This window comes from Crinia signifera, chromosome 6 (genome assembly GCF_055691185.1).
Source record: "Crinia signifera chromosome 6, ASM5569118v1, whole genome shotgun sequence".
Lineage (NCBI taxonomy): Eukaryota > Metazoa > Chordata > Amphibia > Anura > Myobatrachidae > Crinia > Crinia signifera.
The window spans coordinates 59,948,755-59,966,306 of record NC_139222.1 but is presented as its reverse complement, the minus strand read 5'-3'; the positions used below and the strand labels follow the sequence as shown (position 1 = coordinate 59,966,306).

Below are 17,552 nucleotides of genomic sequence, written 5' to 3'. Positions count from 1 at the left end.
CAATTTAAATAGCTAGAGAATAAAAACAATTTGCCAGTAATGTGAAAAAACCTACAGCACCTGGTGTTCCCATGAGGTCTCCCACCCAAGTACTAACCAGGCCCAACACTGCTTAGCTTCCAAGATCAGACGAGATTGGGCCTATCCAATGTGGTATGGCTGTAGGTGAAATACAGGCACTTTTTTTCCCTCTTCTACTTCTATCACCAGGTAAGCTTATAAAAAAGTTTCCTAACTGTATTGGCTTACTGAAAAAAAATCATGTGTTGGTAATGTAAAAAGACCTACAGGACATGATATTAGCAGGGGGTCTTAAATTAAACTACTAAAGAGGCTCAACACTGTTTAGCTGCCAAAAGCAGTTGGAATTGGGCCTAAACAGTGTGGTAAGTCTTTAGGTGATGGCTATTGTGTTTGTTTGACCTCTTCCAAATGTCTGTGCTGGCAATAAAAAGAAAAAGTTTCCTATTTAAATAGCTAGAGAATAAAAATAATTTGCCAGTAATGTGAAAAAACCTACAGCACCTGGTGTTCCCATGTGGTCTCCCACCCAAGTACTAACCAGGCCCAACACTGCTTAGCTTCCAAGATCAGACGAGATTGGGCCTATCCAATGTGGTATGGCTGTAGGTGAGTTAAAGGCACTTTTTTGCCCTCTTCTACTTCTATCACCAGGTAAGCTAATACAAAAGTTTCCTAACTGTATTGGCTTACTGAAAAAAATCATGTGTTGGTAATGTAAAAAGACCTACAGGACATGATATTAGCAGGGGGGTCTTAAATTAAACTACAAAAGAGGCTCAACACTGTTTAGCTGCCAAAAGCAGTTGGAATTGGGCCTAAACAGTGTGGTAAGTCTTTAGGTGATGGCTATTGTGTCTGTTTGACCTCTTCCAAATGTCTGTACTGGCAATAAAAAGAAAAAGTTTCCAATTTAAATAGCTAGAGAATAAAAAACAATTTGCCAGTAATGTGAAAAAACCTACAGCACCTGGGGTTCCCAAGTGGTCTCCCACCCAAGTACTAACCAGGCTCAACACTGCTTAGCTTCCAAGATCAGACAAGATTGGGCCTATCCAATGTGGTATGGCTGTAGGTGAGATAAAGGCACTTTTTTGCCCTCTTCTACTTCTATCACCAGGTAAGCTAATACAAAAGTTTCCTAACTGTATTGGCTTACTGAAAAAAATCATGTGTTGGTAATGTAAAAAGACCTACAGGACATGATATTAGCAAGGGGTCTTAAATTAAACTACAAAAGAGGCTCAACACTGTTTAGCTGCCAAAAGCAGTTGGAATTGGGCCTAAACAGTGTGGTAAGTCTTTAGGTGATGGCTATTGTGTCTGTTTGACCTCTTCCAAATGTCTGTACTGGCAATAAAAAGAAAAAGTTTCCAATTTAAATAGCTAGAGAATAAAAACAATTTGCCTGTAATGTGAAAAAACCTACAGCACCTGGTGTTCCCATGTGGTCTCCCACCCAAGTACTAACCAGGCCCAACACTGCTTAGCTTCCAAGATCAGACGAGATTGGGCATATCCAATGTGGTATGGCTGTAGGTGAGATACAGGCACTTTTTTGCCCTCTTCTACTTCTATCACCAGGTAAGCTAATAAAAAAGTTTCCTAACTGTATTGGCTTACTGAAAAAAATCATGTGTTGGTAATGTAAAAAGACCTACAGGACATGATATTAGCAGGGGGTCTTAAATTAAACTACTAAAGAGGCTCAACACTGTTTAGCTGCCAAAAGCAGTTGGAATTGGGCCTAAACAGTGTGGTAAGTCTTTAGGTGATGGCTATTGTGTCTGTTTGACCTCTTCCAAATGTCTGTACTGGCAATAAAAAGAAAAAGTTTCCAATTTAAATAGCTAGAGAATAAAAACAATTTGCCAGTAATGTGAAAAAAACTACAGCACCTGGTGTTCCCATGTGGTCTCCCACCTAAGTACTAACCAGGCCCAACACTGCTTAGCTTCCAAGATCAGACGAGATTGGGCCTATCCAATGTGGTATGGCTGTAGGTGAGATACAGGCACTTTTTTGCCCTCTTCTACTTCTATCACCAGGTAAGCTAATACAAAAGTTTCCTAACTGTATTGGCTTAATGAAAAAAATCATGTGTTGGTAATGTAAAAAGACCTACAGGACATGATATTAGCAGGGGGTCTTAAATTAAACTACAAAAGAGGCTCAACACTGTTTAGCTGCCAAAAGCAGTTGGAATTGAGCCTAAACAATGTGGTAAGTCTTTAGGTGATGGCTATTGTGTCTGTTTGACCTCTTCCAAATGTCTGTGCTGGCAATAAAAAGAAAAAGTTTCCAATATAAATAGCTAGAGAATAAAAACAATTTGCCAGTAATGTGAAAAAACCTACAGCACCTGGTGTTCCCATGTGGTCTCCCACCTAAGTACTAACCAGGCCCAACACTGCTTAGCTTCCAAGATCAGACGAGATTGGGCCTATCCAATGTGGTATGGCTGTAGGTGAGATACAGGCACTTTTTTGCCCTCTTCTACTTCTATCACCTGGTAAGCTAATAAAAAAGTTTCCTAACTGTATTGGCTTACTGAAAAAAATCATGTGTTGGTAATGTAAAAAGACCTACAGGACATGATATTAGCAGGGGGTCTTAAATTAAACTACTAAACAGGCTCAACACTGTTTAGCTGCCAAAAGCAGTTGGAATTGAGCCTAAACAGTGTGGTAAGTCTTTAGGTGATGGCTATTGTGTCTGTTTGACCTCTTCCAAATGTCTGTGCTGGCAATAAAAAGAAAAAGTTTCCAATATAAATAGCTAGAGAATAAAAACAATTTGCCAGTAATGTGAAAAAACCTACAGCACCTGGTTTTCCAAAGTGGTCTCCCACCCAAGTACTAACCAGGCCCAACACTGCTTAGCTTCCAAGATCAGGCCTATCCAATGTGGTATGGCTGTAGGTGAGATACAGGCACTTTTTTGCCCTCTTCTACTTCTATCACCAGGTAAGCTAATACAAAAGTTTCCTAACTGTATTGGCTTACTGAAAAAAATCATGTGTTGATAATGTAAAAAGACCTACAGGACATGATATTAGCAGGGGGTCTTAAATTAAACTACAAAAGAGGCTCAACACTGTTTAGCTGCCAAAAGCAGTTGGAATTGAGCCTAAACAGTGTGGTAAGTCTTTAGGTGATGGCTATTGTGTCTGTTTGACCTCTTCCAAATGTCTGTACTGGCAATAAAAAGAAAAAAGTTTCCAATTTAAATAGCTAGAGAATAAAAACAATTTGCCAGTAATGTGAAAAAACCTACAGCACCTGGTGTTCCCATGTGGTCTCCCACCTAAGCACTAACCAGGCCCAACACTGCTTAGCTTCCAAGATCAGACGACATTGGGCCTACTCAATGTGGTATGGCTGCAGGTGAGATACAGGCACTTTTTTGCCCTCTTCTACTTCTATCACCTGGTAAGCTAATAAAAAAGTTTCCTAACTGTATTGGCTTACTGAAAAAAATCATGTGTTGGTAATGTAAAAAGACCTGCAGGACATGATATTAGCAGGGGGGTCTTAAATTAAACTACTGAAGAGGCTCAACACTGTTAAGCTGCCAAAAGCAGTTGGAATTGGGCCTAAACAGTGTGGTAAGTCTTTAGGTGATGGCTATTGTGTCTGTTTGACCTCTTCCAAATGTCTGTGCTGGCAATAAAAAGAAATAGTTTCCAATTTAAATAGCTAGAGAATAAAAACAATTTGCCTGTAATGTGAAAAAACCTACAGCACCTGGTGTTCCCAGGTGGTCTCCCACCCAAGTACTAACCAGGCCCAACACTGCTTAGCTTCCAAGATCAGATGAGATTGGGCCTATCCAATGTGGTATAGCTGTAGATGAAATGCAGGCACTTTTTTGCCCTCTTCTACTTCTATCACAAGGTAAGCTAATAAAAAAGTTTCCTAACTGTATTGGCTTACTGAAAAAAATCATGTGTTGGTAATGTAAAAAGACCTACAGGACATGATATTAGCAGGGGGTCTTAAATTAAACTACAAAAGAGGCTCAACACTGTTTAGCTGCCAAAAGCAGTTGGAATTGAGCCTAAACAGTGTGGTAAGTCTTTAGGTGATGGCTATTGTGTCTGTTTGACCTCTTCCAAATGTCTGTGCTGGCAATAAAAAGAAAAAGTTTCCAATATAAATAGCTAGAGAATAAAAACAATTTGCCTGTAATGTGAAAAAACCTACAGCACCTGGTGTTCCCATGTGGTCTCCCACCCAAGTACTAACCAGGCCCAACACTGCTTAGCTTCCAAGATCAGACGAGATTGGGCCTATCCAATGTCGTATGGCTGTAGGTGAGATACAGGCACTTTTTTGCCCTCTTCTACTTCTATCACCAGGTAAGCTAATACAAAAGTTTCCTAACTGTATTGGCTTACTGAAAAAAATCATGTGTTGGTAATGTAAAAAGACCTACAGGACATGATATTAGCAGGGGGTCTTAAATTAAACTACAAAAGAGGCTCAACACTGTTTAGCTGCCAAAAGCAGTTGGAATTGAGCCAAAACAGTGTGGTAAGTCTTTAGGTGATGGCTAGTGTGTCTGTTTGACCTCTTCCAAATGTCTGTGCTGGCAATAAAAAGAAAAAGTTTCCAATATAAATAGCTAGAGAATAAAAACAATTTGCCAGTAATGTGAAAAAACTTACAGCACCTGGTGTTCCCATGTGGTCTCCCACCCAAGTACTAACCAGGCCCAACACTGCTTAGCTTCCAAGATCAGACGAGATTGGGCCTATCCAATGTGGTATGGCTGTAGGTGAGATACAGGCACTTTTTTGCCCTCTTCTACTTCTATCACCAGGTAAGCTAATACAAAAGTTTCCTAACCGTATTGGCTTACTGAAAAAAATCATGTGTTGGTAATGTAAAAAGACCTACAGGACATGATATTAGCAGGGGGTCTTAAATTAAACTACAAAAGAGGCTCAACACTGTTTAGCTGCCAAAAGCAGTTGGAATTGAGCCGAAACAGTGTGGTAAGTCTTTAGGTGATGGCTAGTGTGTCTGTTTGACCTCTTCCAAATGTCTGTGCTGGCAATAAAAAGAAAAAGTTTCCAATATAAATAGCTAGAGAATAAAAACAATTTGCCAGTAATGTGAAAAAACTTACAGCACCTGGTGTTCCCAGGTGGTCTCCCACCCAAGTACTAACCAGGCCCATCACTGCTTAGCTTCCAAGATCAGATGAGATTGGGCCTATCCAATGTGGTATGGCTGTAGGTGAGATACAGGCACTTTTTTGCCCTCTTCTACTTCTATCACCAGGTAAGCTAATACAAAAGTTTCCACTCTGTATTGGCTTACTGAAAAAAATCATGTGTTGGTAAAGTAAAAAGACCTACAGGACATGATATTAGCAGGGGGTCTTAAATTAAACTACTAAACAGGCTCAACACTGTTTAGCTGCCAAAAGCAGTTGGAATTGGGCCTAAACTGTGTGGCAAGTCTTTAGGTGATGGCTATTGTGTCTGTTTGACCTCTTCCAAATGTCTGTACTGGCAATAAAAAGAAAAAGTTTCCAATTTAAATAGCTAGAGAATAAAAACAATTTGACTGTAATGTGAACAAAACTACAGCACCTGGTGTTCCCATGTGGTCTCCCACCCAAGTACTAACCAGGCCCAACACTGCTTAGCTTCCAAGATCAGACGAGATTGGGCCTATCCAATGTGGTATGGCTGTAGGTGAGATACAGGCACTTTTTTTGCCCTCTTCTACTTCTATCACCAGGTAAGCTAATAAAAAAGTTTCCTAACTGTATTGGCTTACTGAAAAAAATCATGTGTTGGTAATGTAAAAAGACCTACAGGACATGATATTAGCAGGGAGTCTTAAATTAAACTACTAAAGAGGCCCAACACTGTTTAGCTGCCAAAAGCAGTTGGAATTGGGCCTAAACAGTGTGGTAAGTCTTTAGGTGATGGCTATTGTGTCTGTTTGACCTCTTCCAAATGTCTGTACTGGCAATAAAAAGAAAAAGTTTTCAATTTAAATAGCTAGAGAATAAAAACAATTTGCCTTTAATGTGAAAAAACCTAAAGCACCTGGTGTTCCCATGTGGTCTCCCACCCAAGTACTAACCAGGCCCAACACTTCTTAGCTTCCAAGATCAGATGAGATTGGGCCTATCCAATGTGGTATGGCTGTAGTTGAGACATAGGCACTTTTTTGCCCTCTTGTACTTCTATCACCAGGTAAGCTAATAAAAAAGTTTCCTAACTGTATTGGCTTACTGAAAAAAATCATGTGTTGGTAATGCAAAAAGACCTACAGGACATGATATTAGCAGGGGGTCTTAAATTAAACTACTAAAGAGGCTCAACACTGTTTAGCTGCCAAAAGCAGTTGGAATTGGGCCTAAACAGTTTGGTAAGTCTTTAGGTGATGGCTATTGTGTCTGTTTGACCTCTTCCAAATGTCTGTGCTGGCAATAAAAAGAAAAAGTTTCCAATTTAAATAGCTAGAGAATAAAAACAATTTGCCTGTAATGTGAAAAAACCTACAGCACCTGGTGTTCCCATGTGGTCTCCCACCCAAGTACTAACCAGACCCAACACTACTTGGCTTCCAAGATCAGACGAGATTGGGCCTATCCAATGTGGTATGGCTGTAGTTGAGATACAGGCACTTTTTTGCCCTCTTCTACTTCTATCACCAGGTAAGCTAATAAAAAAGTTTCCTAACTGTATTGGCTTACTGAAAAAAATCATGTGTTGGTAATGTAAAAAGACCTACAGGACATGATATTAGCAGAGGGTCTTAAATTAAACTACTAAAGAGGCTCAACACTGTTTAGCTGCCAAAAGCAGTTGGAATTGGGCCTAAACAGTTTGGTAAGTCTTTAGGTGATGGCTATTGTGTCTGTTTGACCTCTTCCAAATGTCTGTGCTAGCAATAAAAAGATAAAGTTTCCAATTTAAATAGCTAGAGAATAAAAACAATTTGCCAGTAATGTGAAAAAACCTACAGCACCTGGTGTTCCCATGTGGTCTCCCACCCAAGTACTAACCAGGCCCAACACTGCTTAGCTTCCAAGATCAGACGAGATTGGGCCTATCCAATGTGGTATGGCTGTAGGTGAATTAACTGCATTTTTTTGCCCTCTTCTACTTCTATCACCAGCTAAGCTAATACAAAAGTTTCCTAACTGTATTGGCTTACTGAAAAAAATCATGTGTTGGTAATGTAAAAAGACCTACAGGACATGATATTAGCAGGGGGTCTTAAATTAAACTACTAATGAGGCTCAACACTGTTTAGCTGCCAAAAGCAGTTAGAATTGGGCCTAAACAGTGTGGTAAGTCTTTAGGTGATGGCTATTGTGTCTGTTTGACCTCTTCCAAATGTCTGTGCTGGCAATAAAAAGAAAAAGTTTCCTACTTAAATAGCTAGAGAATAAAAACAATTTGCTTGTAATGTGAAAAAACCTACAGCACCTGGTGTTCCCATGTGGTCTCCCACCCAAGTACTAACCAGGCCCAACACTGCTTAGCTTCCAAGAACAGACGAGATTGGGCCTATCCAATGTGGTATGGCTGTAGGTGAAATATGGGCACTTTTTTGCCCTCTTCTACTTCTATCACCAGGTAAGCTAATAAAAAAGTTTCCTAACTGTATTGGCTTACTGAAAAAAATCATGTGTTGGTAATGTAAAAAGACCTACAGGACATGATATTAGCAGGGGGTCTTAAATTAAACTACTAAAGAGGCTCAACACTGTTTAGCTGCCAAAAGCAGTTGGAATTGGGCCTAAACAGTGTGGTAAGTCTTTATGTGATGGCTATTGTGTCTGTTTGACCTCTTCCAAATATCTGTACTGGCAATAAAAAGAAAAAGTTTCCAATTTAAATAGCTAGAGAATAAAAACAATTTGCCTGTAATGTGAAAAAGCCTACAGCACCTGGTGTTCCCATGTGGTCTCCCACCCAAGTACTAACCAGGGCCAACACTGCTTAGCTTCCAAGATCAGACGAGATTGGGCCTATCCAATGTGGTATAGCTGTAGGTGAGATACAGGCACTTTTTTGCCCTCTTCTACTTCTATCACCAGGTAAGCTAATAAAAAAGTTTCCTAACTGTTTTGGCTTACTGAAAAAAATCATGTGTTGGTAATGTAAAAAGACCTACAGGACATGATATTAGCAGGGGGTCTTAAATTAAACTACTAAAGAGGCTCAACACTGTTTAGCTGCCAAAAGCAGTTGGAATTGGGCCTAAACAGTGTGGTAAGTCTTTAGGTGATGGCTATTGTGTCTGTTTGACCTCTTCCAAATGTCTGTGCTGGCAATAAAAAGAAAAAGTTTCCAATTTAAATAGCTAGAGAATAAAAACAATTTGCCAGTAATGTGAAAAAACCTACAGCACCTGGTGTTCCCATGTGGTCTCCCACCCAAGTACTAACCAGGCCCAACACTGCTTAGCTTCCACGATCAGACGAGATTGGGCCTATCCAATGTGGTATAGCTGTAGGTGAGTTAATGCCACTTTTTTGCCCTCTTCTACTTCTGTTACCAGGTAAGCTAATACAAAAGTTTCCTAACTGTATTGGCTTACTGAAAAAAATCATGTGTTGGTAATGTAAAAAGACCTACAGGACATGATATTAGCAGGGGGTCTCAAATTAAACTACAAAAGAGGCTCAACACTGTTTATCTGCCAAAAGCAGTTGGAATTGAGCCGAAACATCGTGGTAAGTCTTTAGGTGATGGCTATTGTGTCTGTTTGACCTCTTCCAAATGTCTGTGCTGGCAATAAAATGAAAAAGTTTCCAATATAAATAGCTAGAGAATAAAAACAATTTGCCAGTAATGTGAAAAAACCTACAGCACCTGGTGTTCCCATGTGGTCTCCCACCCAAGTACTAACCAGGCCCAACACTGCTTAGCTTCCAAGATCAGACGAGATTGGGCCTATCCAATGTGGTATGGCTGTAGGTGAGTTAAATTCACTTTTTTGCCCTCTTCTACTTCTATCACCAGGTAAGCTAATACAAAAGTTTCCTAACTGTATTGGCTTACTGAAAAAAATCATGTGTTGATAATGTAAAAAGACCTACAGGACATGATATTAGCAGGGGGTCTTAAATTAAACTACTAAAGAGGCTCAACACTGTTTAGCTGCCAAAAGCAGTTGGAATTGGGCCTAAACAGTGTGGTAAGTCTTTAGGTGATGGCTATTGTGTCTGTTTGACCTCTTCCAAATGTCTGTACTGGCAATAAAAAGAAAAAGTTTCCAATTTAATGAGCTAGAGAATAAAAACAATTTGCCAGTAATGTGAAAAAACCTACAGCACCTGGTGTTCCCATGTGGTCTCCCACCCAAGTACTAACCAGGCCCAACACTGCTTAGCTTCAAAGATAAAACAAGATTGGGCCTATCCAATGTGGTATGGCTGTAGGTGAGATACAGGCACTTTTTTGCCCTCTTCTACTTCTATCACCAGGTAAGCTAATACAAAAGTTTCCTAACTGTATTGGCTTACTGAAAAAAATCATGTGTTGGTAATGTAAAAAGACCTACAGGACATGATATTAGCAGGGGGTCTTAAATTAAACTACTAAAGAGGCTCAACACTGTTTAGCTGCCAAAAGCAGTTGGAATTGGGCCTAAACAGTGTGGTAAGTCTTTAGGTGATGGCTATTGTGTCTGTTTGACCTCTTCCAAATGTCTGTGCTGGCAATAAAAAGAAAAAGTTTCCAATTTAAATAGCTAGAGAATAAAAACAACTTGCCAGTAATGTGAAAAAACCTACAGCACCTGGTGTTCCCATGTGGTCTCCCACCCAAGTACTAACCAGGCCCAACACTGCTTAGCTTCCAAGATCAGACGAGATTGGGCCTATCCAATGTGGTATAGCTGTAGGTGAGTTAAAGCCACTTTTTTGCCCTCTTCTACTTCTATTACCAGGTAAGCTAATACAAAAGTTTCCTAACTGTATTGGCTTACTGAAAAAAATCATGTGTTGGTAATGTAAAAAGACCTACAGGACATGATATTAGCAGGGGGTCTTAAATTAAACTACAAAATAGGCTCAACACTGTTTAGCTGCCAAAAGCAGTTGGAATTGAGCCGAAACATTGTGGTAAGTCTTTAGGTGATGGCTATTGTGTCTGTTTGACCTCTTCCAAATGTCTGTGCTGGCAATAAAATGAAAAAGTTTCCAATATAAATAGCTAGAGAATAAAAACAATTTGCCAGTAATGTGAAAAAACCTACAGCACCTGGTGTTCCCATGTGGTCTCCCACCCAAGTACTAACCAGGCCCAACACTGCTTAGCTTCCAAGATCAGACGAGATTGGGCCTATCCAATGTGGTATGGCTGTAGGTGAGTTAAATTCACTTTTTTGCCCTCTTCTACTTCTATCACCAGGTAAGCTAATACAAAAGTTTCCTAACTGTATTGGCTTACTGAAAAAAATCATGTGTTGGTAATGTAAAAAGACCTACAGGACATGATATTAGCAGGGGGTCTTAAATTAAACTACTAAAGAGGCTCAACACTGTTTAGCTGCCAAAAGCAGTTGGAATTGGGCCTAAACAGTGTGGTAAGTCTTTAGGTGATGGCTATTGTGTCTGTTTGACCTCTTCCAAATGTCTGTACTGGCAATAAAATGAAAAAGTTTCCAATATAAATAGCTAGAGAATAAAAACAATTTGCTAGTAATGTGAAAAAACCTACAGCACCTGGTGTTCCCAGGTGGTCTCCCACCCAAGTACTAACCAGGCCCAACACTGCTTAGCTTCCAAGATCAGACGAGTTTGGGCCTATCCAATGTGGTATGGCTGTAGGTGAAATAAAGGCACTTTTTTGCCCTCTTCTACTTCTATCACCAGGTAAGCTAATACAAAAGTTTCCTAACTGTATTGGCTTACTGAAAAAAATCATGTGTTGGTAAAGTAAAAAGACCTACAGGACATGATATTAGCAGGGGGTCTTAAATTAAACTAAAAAAAGAGGCTCAACACTGTTTAGCTGCCAAAAGCAGTTGGAATTGAGCCTAAACAGTGTGGTAAGTCTTTAGGTGATGGCTATTGTGTCTGTTTGACCTCTTCCAAATGTCTGTGCTGGCAATAAAAAGAAAAAGTTTCCAATTTAAATAGCTAGAGAATAAAAACAATTTGCCAGTAATGTGAAAAAACCTACAGCACCTGGTGTTCCGAGGTGGTCTCCCACCCAAGTACTAACTAGGCCCAACACTGCTTAGCTTCCAAGATCAGACGAGATTGGGCCTATCCAATGTGGTATGGCTGTAGGTGAGATACAGGCACTTTTTTGCCCTCTTCTACTTCTATCACCAGGTAAGCTAATAAAAAAGTTTCCTAACTGTATTGGCTTACTTAAAAAAAATCATGTGTTGGTAATGTAAAAAGACCTACAGGACATGATATTAGCAGGGGGTCTTAAATTAAACTACTAAAAAGGCTCAACACTGTTTAGCTGCCAAAAGCAGTTGGAATTGGGCCTAAACAGTGTGGTAAGTCTTTAGGTGATGGCTATTGTGTCTGTTTGACCTCTTCCAAATGTCTGTACTGGCAATTAAAAGAAAAAGTTTCCAATTTAAATAGCTAGAGAATAAAAACAATTTGCCTGTAATGTGAAAAAACCTACAGCACCTGGTGTTCCCATGTGGTCTCCCACCCAAGTACTAACCAGGCCCAACACTGCTTAGCTTCCAAGATCAGACGAGATTAGGCCTATCCAATGTGGTACTGTATGGCTGTAGGTGAGTTAAAGGCACTTTTTTGCCCTCTTCTACTTCTATCACCAGGTAAGCTAATACAAAAGTTTCCTAACTGTAATGGCTTACTGAAAAAAATCATGTGTTGGTAATGTAAAAAGACCTACAGGACATGATATTAGCAGGGGGTCTTAAATTAAACTACTAAAGAGGCTCAACACTGTTTAGCTGCCAAAAGCAGTTGGAATTGGGCCTAAACAGTGTGGTAAGTCTTTAGGTGATGGCTATTGTGTCTGTTTGACCTCTTCCAAATGTCTGTGCTGGCAATAAAAAGAAAAAGTTTCCTATTTAAATAGCTAGAGAATAAAAACAATTTGCCAGTAATGTGAAAAAACCTACAGCACCTGGTGTCCCCATGTGGTCCCCCACCCAAGTACTAACCAGGCCCAACACTGCTTAGCTTCCAAGATCAGACGAGATTGGGCCTATCCAATGTGGTATGGCTGTAGGTGAGTTAAAGCCACTTTTTTGCCCTCTTCTACTTCTATCACCAGGTAAGCTAATACAAAAGTTTCCTAACTGTATTGGCTTACTGAAAAAAATCATGTGATGGTAATGTAAAAAGACCTACAGGACATGATATTAGCAGGGGGTCTTAAATTAAACTACAAAAGAGGCTCAACACTGTTTAGCTGCCAAAAGCAGTTGGAATTGGGCCTAAACAGTGTGGTAAGTCTTTAGGTGATGGCTATTGTGTCTGTTTGACCTCTTCCAAATGTCTGTGCTGGCAATAAAAAGAAAAAGTTTCCAATATAAATAGCTAGAGAATAAAAACAATTTGCCTGTAATGTGAAAAAACCTACAGCACCTGGTGTTCCCATGTGGTCTCCCACCCAAGTACTAACCAGGCCCAACACTACTTAGCTTCCAAGAACAGAAGAGATTGGGCCTATCCAATGTGGTATGGCTGTAGGTGAAATACAGGCACTTTTTTGCCCTCTTCTACTTCTATCACCAGGTAAGCTAATAAAAAAGTTTCCTAACTGTATTGGCTTACTGAAAAAAATCATGTGTTGGTAATGTAAAAAGACCTACAGGACATGATATTAGCAGGGGGTCTTAAATTAAACTACTAAAGAGGCTCAACACTGTTAGCTGCCAAAAGCAGTTGGAATTGAGCCTAAACAGTGTGGTAAGTCTTTAGGTGATGGCTATTGTGTCTGTTTGACCTCTTCCAAATGTCTGTGCTGGCAATAAAAAGAAAAAGTTTCCAATATAAATAGCTAGAGAATAAAAACAATTTGCCTGTAATGTGAAAAAACCTACAGCACCTGGTGTTCCCATGTGGTCTCCCACCCAAGTACTAACCAGGCCCAACACTGCTTAGCTTCCAAGAACAGACGAGATTGGGCCTATCCAATGTGGTATGGCTGTAGGTGAAATACAGGCACTTTTTTGCCCTCTTCTACTTCTATCACCAGGTAAGCTAATACAAAAGTTTCCTAACTGTATTGGCTTACTGAAAAAAATCATGTGTTGGTAATGTAAAAAGACCTACAGGACATGATATTAGCAGGGGGTCTTAAATTAAACTACTAAAGAGGCTCAACACTGTTTAGCTGCCAAAAGCAGTTAGAATTGGGCCTAAACAGTGTGGTAAGTCTTTAGGTGATGGCTATTGTGTCTGTTTGACCTCTTCCAAATGTCTGTGCTGGCAATAAAAAGAAAAAGTTTCCTACTTAAATAGCTAGAGAATAAAAACAATTTGCTTGTAATGTGAAAAAACCTACAGCACCTGGTGCTCCCATGTGGTCTCCCACCCAAGTACTAACCATGCCCAACACTGCTTAGCTTCCAAGAACAGACGAGATTGGGCCTATCCAATGTGGTATGGCTGTAGGTGAAATATGGGCACTTTTTTGCCCTCTTCTACTTCTATCACCAGGTAAGCTAATAAAAAAGTTTCCTAACTGTATTGGCTTACTGAAAAAAATCATGTGTTGGTAATGTAAAAAGACCTACAGGACATGATATTAGCAGGGGGTCTTAAATTAAACTACTAAAGAGGCTCAACACTGTTTAGCTGCCAAAAGCAGTTGGAATTGGGCCTAAACAGTGTGGTAAGTCTTTATGTGATGGCTATTGTGTCTGTTTGACCTCTTCCAAATGTCTGTACTGGCAATAAAAAGAAAAAGTTTCCAATTTAAATAGCTAGAGAATAAAAACAATTTGCCTGTAATGTGAAAAAACCTACAGCACCTGGTGTTCCCATGTGGTCTCCCACCCAAGTACTAACCAGGGCCAACACTGCTTAGCTTCCAAGATCAGATGAGATTGGGCCTATCCAATGTGGTATAGCTGTAGGTGAGATACAGGCACTTTTTTGCCCTCTTCTACTTCTATCACCAGGTAAGCTAATAAAAAAGTTTCCTAACTGTTTTGGCTTACTGAAAAAAATCATGTGTTGGTAATGTAAAAAGACCTACAGGACATGATATTAGCAGGGGGTCTTAAATTAAACTACTAAAGAGGCTCAACACTGTTTAGCTGCCAAAAGCAGTTGGAATTGGGCCTAAACAGTGTGGTAAGTCTTTAGGTGATGGCTATTGTGTCTGTTTGACCTCTTCCAAATGTCTGTGCTGGCAATAAAAAGAAAAAGTTTCCAATTTAAATAGCTAGAGAATAAAAACAATTTGCCAGTAATGTGAAAAAACCTACAGCACCTGGTGTTCCCATGTGGTCTCCCACCAAAGTACTAACCAGGCCCAACACTGCTTAGCTTCCAAGATCAGACGAGATTGGGCCTATCCAATGTGGTATAGCTGTAGGTGAGTTAATGCCACTTTTTTGCCCTCTTCTACTTCTGTTACCAGGTAAGCTAATACAAAAGTTTCCTAACTGTATTGGCTTACTGAAAAAAATCATGTGTTGGTAATGTAAAAAGACCTACAGGACATGATATTAGCAGGGGGTCTCAAATTAAACTACAAAAGAGGCTCAACACTGTTTAGCTGCCAAAAGCAGTTGGAATTGAGCCGAAACATCGTGGTAAGTCTTTAGGTGATGGCTATTGTGTCTGTTTGACCTCTTCCAAATGTCTGTGCTGGCAATAAAATGAAAAAGTTTCCAATATAAATAGCTAGAGAATAAAAACAATTTGCCAGTAATGTGAAAAAACCTACAGCACCTGGTGTTCCCATGTGGTCTCCCACCCAAGTACTAACCAGGCCCAACACTGCTTAGCTTCCAAGATCAGACGAGATTGGGCCTATCCAATGTGGTATGGCTGTAGGTGAGTTAAATTCACTTTTTTGCCCTCTTCTACTTCTATCACCAGGTAAGCTAATACAAAAGTTTCCTAACTGTATTGGCTTACTGAAAAAAATCATGTGTTGGTAATGTAAAAAGACCTACAGGACATGATATTAGCAGGGGGTCTTAAATTAAACTACTAAAGAGGCTCAACACTGTTTAGCTGCCAAAAGCAGTTGGAATTGGGCCTAAACAGTGTGGTAAGTCTTTAGGTGATGGCTATTGTGTCTGTTTGACCTCTTCCAAATGTCTGTACTGGCAATAAAAAGAAAAAGTTTCCAATTTAATGAGCTAGAGAATAAAAACTATTTGCCAGTAATGTGAAAAAACCTACAGCACCTGGTGTTCCCATGTGGTCTCCCACCCAAGTACTAACCAGGCCCAACACTGCTTAGCTTCCAAGATAAAACGAGATTGGGCCTATCCAATGTGGTATGGCTGTAGGTGAGATACAGGCACTTTTTTGCCCTCTTCTACTTCTATCACCAGGTAAGCTAATAAAAAAGTTTCCTAACTGTATTGGCTTACTGAAAAAAATCATGTGTTGGTAATGTAAAAAGACCTACAGGACATGATATTAGCAGGGGGTCTTAAATTAAACTACTAAAGAGGCTCAACACTGTTTAGCTGCCAAAAGCAGTTGGAATTGGGCCTAAACAGTGTGGTAAGTCTTTAGGTGATGGCTATTGTGTCTGTTTGACCTCTTCCAAATGTCTGTGCTGGCAATAAAAAGAAAAAGTTTCCAATTTAAATAGCTAGAGAATAAAAACAATTTGCCAGTAATGTGAAAAAACCTACAGCACCTGGTGTTCCCATGTGGTCTCCCACCCAAGTACTAACCAGGCCCAACACTGCTTAGCTTCCAAGATCAGACGAGATTGGGCCTATCCAATGTGGTATAGCTGTAGGTGAGTTAAAGCCACTTTTTTGCCCTCTTCTACTTCTATTACCAGGTAAGCTAATACAAAAGTTTCCTAACTGTATTGGCTTACTGAAAAAAATCATGTGTTGGTAATGTAAAAAGACCTACAGGACATGATATTAGCAGGGGGTCTTAAATTAAACTACAAAATAGGCTCAACACTGTTTTGCTGCCAAAAGCAGTTGGAATTGAGCCGAAACATTGTGGTAAGTCTTTAGGTGATGGCTATTGTGTCTGTTTTACCTCTTCCAAATGTCTGTGCTGGCAATAAAATGAAAAAGTTTCCAATATAAATAGCTAGAGAATAAAAACAATTTGCCAGTAATGTGAAAAAACCTACAGCACCTGGTGTTCCCATGTGGTCTCCCACCCAAGTACTAACCAGGCCCAACACTGCTTAGCTTCCAAGATCAGACGAGATTGGGCCTATCCAATGTGGTATGGCTGTAGGTGAGTTAAATTCACTTTTTTGCCCTCTTCTACTTCTATCACCAGGTAAGCTAATACAAAAGTTTCCTAACTGTATTGGCTTACTGAAAAAAATCATGTGTTGGTAATGTAAAAAGACCTACAGGACATGATATTAGCAGGGGGTCTTAAATTAAACTACTAAAGAGGCTCAACACTGTTTAGCTGCCAAAAGCAGTTGGAATTGGGCCTAAACAGTGTGGTAAGTCTTTAGGTGATGGCTATTGTGTCTGTTTGACCTCTTCCAAATGTCTGTACTGGCAATAAAAAGAAAAAGTTTCCAATTTAATGAGCTAGAGAATAAAAACAATTTGCCAGTAATGTGAAAAAAACCTACAGCACCTGGTGTTCCCATGTGGTCTCCCACCCAAGTACTAACCAGGCCCAACACTGCTTAGCTTCCAAGATCAGACGAGATTGGGCCGATCCAATGTGGTATGGCTGTAGGTGAGATACAGGCACTTTTTTGCCCTCTTCTACTTCTATCACCAGGTAAGCTAATACAAAAGTTTCCTAACTGTATTGGCTTACTGAAAAAAATCATGTGTTGGTAATGTAAAAAGACCTACAGGACATGATATTAGCAGGGGGTCTTAAATTAAACTACAAAAGAGGCTCAACACTGTTTAGCTGCCAAAAGCAGTTGGAATTGAGCCTAAACAGTGTGGTAAGTCTTTAGGTGATGGCTAGTGTGTCTGTTTGACCTCTTCCAAATGTCTGTGCTGGCAATAAAAAGAAAAAGTTTCCAATATAAATAGCTAGAGAATAAAAACAATTTGCCAGTAATGTGAAAAAACCTACAGCACCTGGTGTTCCCAGGTGGTCTCCCACCCAAGTACTAACCAGGCCCAACACTGCTTAGCTTCCAAGATCAGACGAGTTTGGGCCTATCCAATGTGGTATGGCTGTAGGTGAAATAAAGGCACTTTTTTGCCCTCTTCTACTTCTATCACCAGGTAAGCTAATACAAAAGTTTCCTAACTGTATTGGCTTACTGAAAAAAATCATGTGTTGGTAAAGTAAAAAGACCTACAGGACATGATATTAGCAGGGGGTCTTAAATTAAACTAAAAAAAGAGGCTCAACACTGTTTAGCTGCCAAAAGCAGTTGGAATTGGGCCTAAACA

At 39.9% G+C, this 17,552-nt stretch overlaps 29 non-coding genes and 9 pseudogenes across 29 annotated transcripts; all 38 read right to left on the bottom strand.

Moving 5' to 3' along the window:
• Nucleotides 1–48: 48 nt before the first annotated feature.
• LOC146017022 (5S ribosomal RNA) lies at nucleotides 49–167 on the bottom strand. The gene has a single exon (XR_014449898.1). It is a non-coding gene; the product is annotated as a 5S ribosomal RNA (ribosomal RNA).
• A 346-nt stretch (nucleotides 168–513) lies between these two features.
• Nucleotides 514–632, bottom strand: LOC146013321 (5S ribosomal RNA). Its single transcript, XR_014446299.1, has one exon. It is a non-coding gene; the product is annotated as a 5S ribosomal RNA (ribosomal RNA).
• Nucleotides 633–979: 347 nt separating this feature from the next.
• LOC146010719 (5S ribosomal RNA) lies at nucleotides 980–1,098 on the bottom strand (annotated as a pseudogene).
• A 345-nt stretch (nucleotides 1,099–1,443) lies between these two features.
• LOC146013550 (5S ribosomal RNA) lies at nucleotides 1,444–1,562 on the bottom strand. Its single transcript, XR_014446524.1, has one exon. It is a non-coding gene; the product is annotated as a 5S ribosomal RNA (ribosomal RNA).
• Nucleotides 1,563–1,907: 345 nt separating this feature from the next.
• LOC146015503 (5S ribosomal RNA) lies at nucleotides 1,908–2,026 on the bottom strand. The gene has a single exon (XR_014448422.1). It is a non-coding gene; the product is annotated as a 5S ribosomal RNA (ribosomal RNA).
• A 345-nt stretch (nucleotides 2,027–2,371) lies between these two features.
• On the bottom strand, nucleotides 2,372–2,490 carry LOC146014167 (5S ribosomal RNA). Its single transcript, XR_014447120.1, has one exon. It is a non-coding gene; the product is annotated as a 5S ribosomal RNA (ribosomal RNA).
• Nucleotides 2,491–2,835: 345 nt separating this feature from the next.
• LOC146011554 (5S ribosomal RNA) lies at nucleotides 2,836–2,944 on the bottom strand (annotated as a pseudogene).
• A 346-nt stretch (nucleotides 2,945–3,290) lies between these two features.
• LOC146011418 (5S ribosomal RNA) lies at nucleotides 3,291–3,409 on the bottom strand (annotated as a pseudogene).
• Nucleotides 3,410–3,755: 346 nt separating this feature from the next.
• Nucleotides 3,756–3,874, bottom strand: LOC146014218 (5S ribosomal RNA). Its single transcript, XR_014447169.1, has one exon. It is a non-coding gene; the product is annotated as a 5S ribosomal RNA (ribosomal RNA).
• Nucleotides 3,875–4,219: 345 nt separating this feature from the next.
• Nucleotides 4,220–4,338, bottom strand: LOC146016554 (5S ribosomal RNA). The gene has a single exon (XR_014449443.1). It is a non-coding gene; the product is annotated as a 5S ribosomal RNA (ribosomal RNA).
• Nucleotides 4,339–4,683: 345 nt separating this feature from the next.
• LOC146015551 (5S ribosomal RNA) lies at nucleotides 4,684–4,802 on the bottom strand. Its single transcript, XR_014448469.1, has one exon. It is a non-coding gene; the product is annotated as a 5S ribosomal RNA (ribosomal RNA).
• A 345-nt stretch (nucleotides 4,803–5,147) lies between these two features.
• Nucleotides 5,148–5,266, bottom strand: LOC146015361 (5S ribosomal RNA). The gene has a single exon (XR_014448285.1). It is a non-coding gene; the product is annotated as a 5S ribosomal RNA (ribosomal RNA).
• A 345-nt stretch (nucleotides 5,267–5,611) lies between these two features.
• LOC146014835 (5S ribosomal RNA) lies at nucleotides 5,612–5,730 on the bottom strand. Its single transcript, XR_014447777.1, has one exon. It is a non-coding gene; the product is annotated as a 5S ribosomal RNA (ribosomal RNA).
• A 346-nt stretch (nucleotides 5,731–6,076) lies between these two features.
• Nucleotides 6,077–6,195, bottom strand: LOC146011053 (5S ribosomal RNA; annotated as a pseudogene).
• A 345-nt stretch (nucleotides 6,196–6,540) lies between these two features.
• Nucleotides 6,541–6,659, bottom strand: LOC146011030 (5S ribosomal RNA; annotated as a pseudogene).
• A 345-nt stretch (nucleotides 6,660–7,004) lies between these two features.
• LOC146013320 (5S ribosomal RNA) lies at nucleotides 7,005–7,123 on the bottom strand. Its single transcript, XR_014446298.1, has one exon. It is a non-coding gene; the product is annotated as a 5S ribosomal RNA (ribosomal RNA).
• Nucleotides 7,124–7,468: 345 nt separating this feature from the next.
• On the bottom strand, nucleotides 7,469–7,587 carry LOC146015663 (5S ribosomal RNA). Its single transcript, XR_014448577.1, has one exon. It is a non-coding gene; the product is annotated as a 5S ribosomal RNA (ribosomal RNA).
• Nucleotides 7,588–7,932: 345 nt separating this feature from the next.
• On the bottom strand, nucleotides 7,933–8,051 carry LOC146010479 (5S ribosomal RNA; annotated as a pseudogene).
• A 345-nt stretch (nucleotides 8,052–8,396) lies between these two features.
• On the bottom strand, nucleotides 8,397–8,515 carry LOC146017335 (5S ribosomal RNA). Its single transcript, XR_014450211.1, has one exon. It is a non-coding gene; the product is annotated as a 5S ribosomal RNA (ribosomal RNA).
• Nucleotides 8,516–8,860: 345 nt separating this feature from the next.
• LOC146013319 (5S ribosomal RNA) lies at nucleotides 8,861–8,979 on the bottom strand. Its single transcript, XR_014446297.1, has one exon. It is a non-coding gene; the product is annotated as a 5S ribosomal RNA (ribosomal RNA).
• Nucleotides 8,980–9,324: 345 nt separating this feature from the next.
• LOC146011410 (5S ribosomal RNA) lies at nucleotides 9,325–9,443 on the bottom strand (annotated as a pseudogene).
• Nucleotides 9,444–9,788: 345 nt separating this feature from the next.
• Nucleotides 9,789–9,907, bottom strand: LOC146014471 (5S ribosomal RNA). Its single transcript, XR_014447424.1, has one exon. It is a non-coding gene; the product is annotated as a 5S ribosomal RNA (ribosomal RNA).
• Nucleotides 9,908–10,252: 345 nt separating this feature from the next.
• On the bottom strand, nucleotides 10,253–10,371 carry LOC146013318 (5S ribosomal RNA). The gene has a single exon (XR_014446296.1). It is a non-coding gene; the product is annotated as a 5S ribosomal RNA (ribosomal RNA).
• A 345-nt stretch (nucleotides 10,372–10,716) lies between these two features.
• LOC146014807 (5S ribosomal RNA) lies at nucleotides 10,717–10,835 on the bottom strand. The gene has a single exon (XR_014447750.1). It is a non-coding gene; the product is annotated as a 5S ribosomal RNA (ribosomal RNA).
• Nucleotides 10,836–11,181: 346 nt separating this feature from the next.
• On the bottom strand, nucleotides 11,182–11,300 carry LOC146017051 (5S ribosomal RNA). The gene has a single exon (XR_014449926.1). It is a non-coding gene; the product is annotated as a 5S ribosomal RNA (ribosomal RNA).
• Nucleotides 11,301–11,646: 346 nt separating this feature from the next.
• On the bottom strand, nucleotides 11,647–11,770 carry LOC146011336 (5S ribosomal RNA; annotated as a pseudogene).
• Nucleotides 11,771–12,115: 345 nt separating this feature from the next.
• On the bottom strand, nucleotides 12,116–12,234 carry LOC146016563 (5S ribosomal RNA). Its single transcript, XR_014449451.1, has one exon. It is a non-coding gene; the product is annotated as a 5S ribosomal RNA (ribosomal RNA).
• Nucleotides 12,235–12,579: 345 nt separating this feature from the next.
• LOC146017624 (5S ribosomal RNA) lies at nucleotides 12,580–12,698 on the bottom strand. The gene has a single exon (XR_014450489.1). It is a non-coding gene; the product is annotated as a 5S ribosomal RNA (ribosomal RNA).
• Nucleotides 12,699–13,042: 344 nt separating this feature from the next.
• On the bottom strand, nucleotides 13,043–13,161 carry LOC146015661 (5S ribosomal RNA). Its single transcript, XR_014448576.1, has one exon. It is a non-coding gene; the product is annotated as a 5S ribosomal RNA (ribosomal RNA).
• A 345-nt stretch (nucleotides 13,162–13,506) lies between these two features.
• Nucleotides 13,507–13,625, bottom strand: LOC146010740 (5S ribosomal RNA; annotated as a pseudogene).
• Nucleotides 13,626–13,970: 345 nt separating this feature from the next.
• On the bottom strand, nucleotides 13,971–14,089 carry LOC146016572 (5S ribosomal RNA). The gene has a single exon (XR_014449460.1). It is a non-coding gene; the product is annotated as a 5S ribosomal RNA (ribosomal RNA).
• Nucleotides 14,090–14,434: 345 nt separating this feature from the next.
• On the bottom strand, nucleotides 14,435–14,553 carry LOC146014917 (5S ribosomal RNA). Its single transcript, XR_014447857.1, has one exon. It is a non-coding gene; the product is annotated as a 5S ribosomal RNA (ribosomal RNA).
• A 345-nt stretch (nucleotides 14,554–14,898) lies between these two features.
• LOC146013317 (5S ribosomal RNA) lies at nucleotides 14,899–15,017 on the bottom strand. The gene has a single exon (XR_014446295.1). It is a non-coding gene; the product is annotated as a 5S ribosomal RNA (ribosomal RNA).
• Nucleotides 15,018–15,362: 345 nt separating this feature from the next.
• Nucleotides 15,363–15,481, bottom strand: LOC146010308 (5S ribosomal RNA). Its single transcript, XR_014444822.1, has one exon. It is a non-coding gene; the product is annotated as a 5S ribosomal RNA (ribosomal RNA).
• A 345-nt stretch (nucleotides 15,482–15,826) lies between these two features.
• On the bottom strand, nucleotides 15,827–15,945 carry LOC146014470 (5S ribosomal RNA). Its single transcript, XR_014447423.1, has one exon. It is a non-coding gene; the product is annotated as a 5S ribosomal RNA (ribosomal RNA).
• Nucleotides 15,946–16,290: 345 nt separating this feature from the next.
• On the bottom strand, nucleotides 16,291–16,409 carry LOC146013315 (5S ribosomal RNA). The gene has a single exon (XR_014446293.1). It is a non-coding gene; the product is annotated as a 5S ribosomal RNA (ribosomal RNA).
• A 346-nt stretch (nucleotides 16,410–16,755) lies between these two features.
• LOC146014558 (5S ribosomal RNA) lies at nucleotides 16,756–16,874 on the bottom strand. Its single transcript, XR_014447508.1, has one exon. It is a non-coding gene; the product is annotated as a 5S ribosomal RNA (ribosomal RNA).
• A 345-nt stretch (nucleotides 16,875–17,219) lies between these two features.
• LOC146014806 (5S ribosomal RNA) lies at nucleotides 17,220–17,338 on the bottom strand. Its single transcript, XR_014447749.1, has one exon. It is a non-coding gene; the product is annotated as a 5S ribosomal RNA (ribosomal RNA).
• Between the last annotated feature and the right edge of the window lie 214 nt (nucleotides 17,339–17,552).